The sequence below is a fragment of the Wasmannia auropunctata genome, unplaced genomic scaffold, assembly GCF_000956235.1.
Source record: "Wasmannia auropunctata unplaced genomic scaffold, wasmannia.A_1.0 LD336057.1, whole genome shotgun sequence".
In the NCBI taxonomy this organism is placed as follows: domain Eukaryota; kingdom Metazoa; phylum Arthropoda; class Insecta; order Hymenoptera; family Formicidae; genus Wasmannia; species Wasmannia auropunctata.
The window spans coordinates 1179002-1185156 of NW_012026833.1; the positions used below are offsets into that span (position 1 = coordinate 1179002).

The window sequence follows — 6155 nt, forward strand, 5'->3', positions numbered from 1 at the left end:
AAAGTTATTTGTATCTTTATTGTGTAGACATCATCGCTCTGCCTTTGATGTAATTGCATTCGCAGACGCTCATCTACCTCAACTGCAGTACAACGCAGTTTATAACTAATACTTAAACGATATGAGCAACATCTGCATATATTGGAAGGCAATTTATCATCCGAAGAAATCTAGAAACACAAAGAATATAATAGTATTTATATATTATGAAATAAAAATTCAAGTTCAAAAATTTAAATGTGCCAAAAAGTATCATACATCTTTTAAACTTACATCGATCGGTAAACATGTATTTATTTTTTCGAGAATATTATCTTCGTCTTGAAATATTGAAAAACAGTTTCGAGACTCTTTTCCACACAAACGGCATACCTCGATTTTTTCGACTTCGTTAACCATGTTTGTATTTTTATAGAAAATTTATCTTTGTAGTCATTTCAGGCCTCTACGAAGATTTTATGTCTAAACAAGGTAAAATGCTGTGTTGACAAAACAAATGTTTTTTCTATTAAAAAATAAATAAATACGGGTTAAATCTATTTCATTATCGAAATTTTGCTCTTACTTTGAACTTTAATTTTAAAAGGTATATAAATTTTAAAAATTTATAATGCGTTCTAATCTATATGGGAATATAGCTCCTACTTTGTACCTCTGAATGGCAGTTATCGGAAAATTTTCTACTTTAAGATTCAAAAGATGTTTTCTGCAAAATCTCTTAAAACCCTCAAATTCTATGTACAAATCCATAGCTCTAGATTTTCTTAATTAAAATTTCCTACATAATTTAATTACTCTTATTTATTTGATGTCGATCTTACGGCACTAATTGTTGTGATACAAATAATTAATTTTTTATAATATTAAATATAATATTTACAAAATTATTTAATTGCACGCGTTATATTAATATAGATATATTATGAGAAAATTAGTTTTTGGTATATGTGATTATACAGTGTATTATAAAATAATAAAATAATAATTATACCATATACAAAAGCTGCATTTTTATAATTAATAAAATTTTTTTAGTACTTAATTATGTAGAAATATTATTAATTGAAAGCACGTTATTATCTAATATTAGAAAATAATTTCAAAAGACATTTTTATTAGAAATCTCAAATATTCTAAATAAAAAATATACTATAAATTATTGATATCCTATAATATCTGATAACATATAGTTTAAATTAACATTTTTTGAATATTATTTTCATATATAATAAAATTAATAGCAAATCTAATAACTATTTTGCTTGAGAATTATTTCTTTCCTATTTTTTCCTTAGGATTTTTTAACTAAAACAATATTTAAGAAATAGATGTAAATTTTTTTTTTGGTATTAAAAGAAAAAAAGAAAAATCTTTATTACTTCTAGCTTACAGAGCCATAGAAGATATCCGAGATCGATTTGGATTCGAAAATTCAAAACCGGATTATTCAGATTATTCGGGTAATCAAGATATCCAAATTATTATATAAGGATCTAAATTCAGATCCAAATCTGAATTCATCATCTTACACACGTTTTCAACAGTTGTACAATATTATAACATCAATAAAATATAAATAAAATAAAAAAAAAGATAAAAAAGTGGACCGAAATCAGCTATCCAATCTAGCTATCTGACACTTCTATTATTCGGGTTCTTAGAAAATTCGAATATCCCGAATTTGAAGCATTACATTTATTCGTAATCCGGATAAACGGATATCCGGATAGCGTCAAATCTGAACAAATCTTGAAGTCCTATTAGAAAGAGAGAGGTGGCCTTTCACATCATGCTATCTCAAGATCGTTTTACGCTTATGGACACAGTATAGCAGTGCACATTCCAGTTGTAGTTCAGTGTTTCCCGCCTTTTCGCCGCTCTAACCTCTTCTACCGCCTGTTTCCTTTTACATCCTCAAAATTCTACCTTTTTAATTTATCTATTTCCTTTTTTTCATTTTTCTATTTTTACAATTAATTATATCTCGATACTGTCCTATTTTTACTGCTTATCTTATCCACGATACCTATGCTTCTCACCTTTTCATCGCTCTAATTTCTATTGCCGCCTGCCTCCTTTTATAACTCAAAATTCTATCTTTTTACTTTATTTATTTCTTCCCCTCCATTTTTCTTACCTCTACACCTTTCAACTTATCCGCTTTATCTTTTACTGTCCCACATATTTGACTTATTTCCAAATAATCACATACACACAAATGCACGCTGTTCTCTCCATAAACAAAGGCTGTGTTCAGCAGAAAAAAGCGTCTTTGCAATTGTTATAAAATTCTTTAATATGATTGGTTTATACATTTAGATCCGCGAAGAACTAAGTGCAAAACCAATCATGTTGAAGAATCTCACATTAGTTGCAAATCTGCTTTCTCTGCTGAATGCAGCCAAAATAGGTCTAGAAAGTTTAATTAAGATTGAAAGTAGGAGTAAAATTTCGTCTCGATTCTTAAAAAGAAATAATTCTTAGGAGCAAAGCATTTCTTAAAAAGAAATTTTCGTCGAAGGACTTATTTTGAACTAATTTTTGATATCTTTCAAAGAATATTTATTTTTTCTTTTAATAAAATGAAATTTTTAAAGTCTAATTTTGAAGAAAATTTTTTTCTTTAAACAATATAAAATTTTTGAAGTCTTTCAAAGAAATAAATTTTTGTTAATTATGTATTTCTTTCTCTTATTTCTGTATGTTCATCTTTGATTATCTATCTTTAAGTATTTGACTAACGTATCTCTCACTTCTGACAGCTCAGACTCGAACTACATCCATTTTCGACGTTCTCTCTGCTGTAATTTTATCGACAATGGATGTAGCTACGTAACACCCATTTAAAAAAAAAATGGATGTACTGACGCTAGTGTATGGGGGGTTCTGACAGTTCCACGTAAAGAGATGGCCACTTTCGAATCATGCTTCTCTCTGCTTACAATATTGCGTTTATAATATTTATATTATATAAAAAAAATTTGCATAGTTTTATGTTAAAGATATTATGTTAAAGATATATTAGCAGAGAGAAGTCTGATATCAGTTTTGTTTTCTTTCTAAAAAAAAAAAATGTATAAAAATAATTTCTTAGTACCGACCAATATGAGGATTTCATGAAGAGCAACTTCGGAGATTTTCCGAACGATGTCGATGTAAGTACCTTTTTGCTAGCAAGTCTATATTTTTTTACAAATATGTTACTAAAATTTTTATTTGATAATAAAATTAATGTAAATGTATATCACAAGAGAATACAATATATATTCGATATAATCAATAATATACGATATTGATCATACAACACAGTTTTATTAAGTAAATTTCGTGCGATCGTAGCATTATTCCTACAATGAATTTTCTACAGAACATTTTTTCGCACGAACCAATTAATTAAAATAGACACACTAATCTGATCCTTATGTTTTTTCAAGAAAAACGTAGCATAACTAACGTACGTATTTCGTTACATACATTGTCAGACTTAGATTATATAACTAAACTAAACTAAACTAAACTAAACTAAAAAAATATTGTAATTATATAACACTTAATGATATCTGCCACTAAATATTAGTATATATAGTGAAATCCACTACTGGATAGTGTATATCGTATCAACCTTAACGAAAAGAAAAATCGGAGCGTAAATCAAATGTAAGGGGAAGAGTGATAAAGAGAGAGAGAGAGAGAGAAAGAGACAAGCATAAACAAAGCTTCTAAGAAGCGAAAATTGAAACAACTATATGTAAAAGGTTTATTTTTCTTTTACATTTTGCTGTTTTAATTTTTGCTTCATAGAAGTTTCGTTTATCCCTCGATCATTCTCCCTTTACATTCGACTTACATTCCAATCTTTATTTTCACTCAGAAATGTATGACAATCATGTGACAAATTCGTCAAAGAATGTTTCGTACAATCGTAATACTTGAATACGTTATACAGTGCTTCACAATTCCAAGTCAAATGATATCCTTGTGACCGTAGTATTGTATACATAAGAAATTTTCCATAAATTAATAAAATAAATTAATTGAAATGTATAGTATTCGCGCACAAAAGTTGATGATATTTATATATTTAGTATAATTGTATATAGAATAAAAATAATAAAGAATTACATATATATAGGGTAAAATTGCCTAATATGAGATACCTTTTTTTAAAGGCCATTAATTTATTGTATTTAATTTGTAATCTTAACTCCTATTTTTATGTCAAAGTTGTAGAAAAAATATTCAAGTTTTATCTCTAAAAGTCGTAGCAATCAATAATAGCTTTGTTACATATGAAAATTTTTATCAAAAGTACTGATTTTGCTTATTCAAAAAAAGTTCCTAATATGAGACACAAGGATTTTTTTATATGAGATATCTCATAATAGGAAACCAAGAAAAAAATAAAGAAAAGCTTTCTATATAAACGCTTTTATTACATAAAAATATTAACATAGCAAATTTCAATTACACATAATAAATGTATAAATATTTTTATGACTTTGTCGTTTTAAAACATTAATCCTAAGATTAGGAATCAATTACAGTTAGCATATCAAGCTTGTATACTTATGTAAAATAAAACAGTCAGAAAATAAATAAAATTAAAATTTTTTAAGTTTTAGACATTAAATAAAACTTAGTATCTCATATTACAAGCCTCACGTTTTGCAGTTTCCCGATTACTAAATCTAATCTTCACAATAAATCAAATCATCACATCCCATATTTTCTTGTTATATAATCTTACTCTATTACTGCATGCAGAATTTATTACATAATAAATAAGGTTTAAAGCTCATTTCAGTAAAATTTGACAATATTCCCAATTTTATAAATCTTTTTTCTCAACGATACGCATGATCTAATTACAAATTTTCTACTAAATAGATCTCACTCTAAGAGTAATAAGTTCATGATGGAACTAATTAAATATGCTCATTAGTTTAGCAAAAACCTCGCTATCTCACATTAGGAACCTAATATCTCATAATAGGCGACTTTATCCTAATATTTATATATATAATGTAGATATATATGTGACAATATATATATATATAATATATAGGACAGTAAACGATAGTATTTACATATACAATAATTTGTAATTACGATAATGTTCTCTGTTAGACACGATCATGGTTTGTAGCTAGTTTTGCAGATTAGAAGTTTAATATTATGGTAGTTAATATTATGATATTATCATATTTAGATAGTTGTATGTACACGAATTAATTCAAATACGCAATAATAATTAACAGTGATCGCGATTATTTTCTACATTAGCCGCAATCAGAGTTGTTGAGTTGCTTCGGTTGTTTGAAAACTTGAAATTACTGTAGTTAATATTGCGATCATTGGATTTATGAAAGATTATATGTATGAATTAAAATTGGAACATATTAATACTAATAGCAGTACGTAATTGGCAGCAACAGCGATTATTTTTTATACTAGCCGCAATCGCTGCCTCTAGTTGATTCTGTAGCTTACAAACATGAAATTTCTATAATTAATATTACGATTATTATTCTTAGAAAATTATGCATATGTGCATGAGATTTATCGAGATAATAAAAATTGGCAGTGAGCACGACTATTTCTTATATTATCCGTGACCACACTGTTTGTAGTTTATATAAAAGCTTAAAAAATTGCTGTGATTAAAATATTGATACTATTACGTATAAAAAATTATATATGCATAAAATAATTAAAACATATAGTAATAATTAGCGGGCAATACTCACTGTTAATTGTTACCACACACTTTAATTATGTATTATTAATTAGCCAGAAGTCCCGGTTCGATTCCCGCAGAGCCCAAATTTTCTTTTCTTGGGTCTCACAAACAAACTAGAGAATAATCTAGCTAGAAATCTCATGAAAAATCATGTATCGGTTATAGCGTCACGTGGCCTCTCACATATGACTGTGGTGCCGGTGGTGCCGGGTGCGCATGCAGATTATACATCGTCATATGGAACCTAACCTACATTTTTAACGTCGATGGTCGATTCCGATTTTTCTCGAGAGGCTTTTTGGCTAGAACATACCCTCGTTGGCTTGCGAAGTCCTAGAAGAAGAAATTTTGGCTCTGCCGGGAATCGAACTCTATCAGAAGTCACTGCTAATCGTAATGGAAAATTCGCCAATCG

The 6155-nt window shown here is 27.9% G+C and overlaps 1 long non-coding RNA gene across 2 annotated transcripts; it reads right to left on the bottom strand.

Annotated features, from left to right (window-relative positions):
* Positions 1-19: 19 nt before the first annotated feature.
* Positions 20-5826, bottom strand: LOC105450726. 2 transcript variants are annotated; one of them, XR_974492.1, is made up of 3 exons: positions 5748-5826; positions 274-462; positions 20-170 (listed from the first exon to the last, which is right to left on the bottom strand). It is a non-coding gene; the product is annotated as an uncharacterized LOC105450726 (long non-coding RNA). The 2 variants fall into 2 exon arrangements; XR_974493.1 differs by lacking the exon at positions 5748-5826 and adding an exon at positions 2138-2551.
* Positions 5827-6155: the final 329 nt, after the last annotated feature.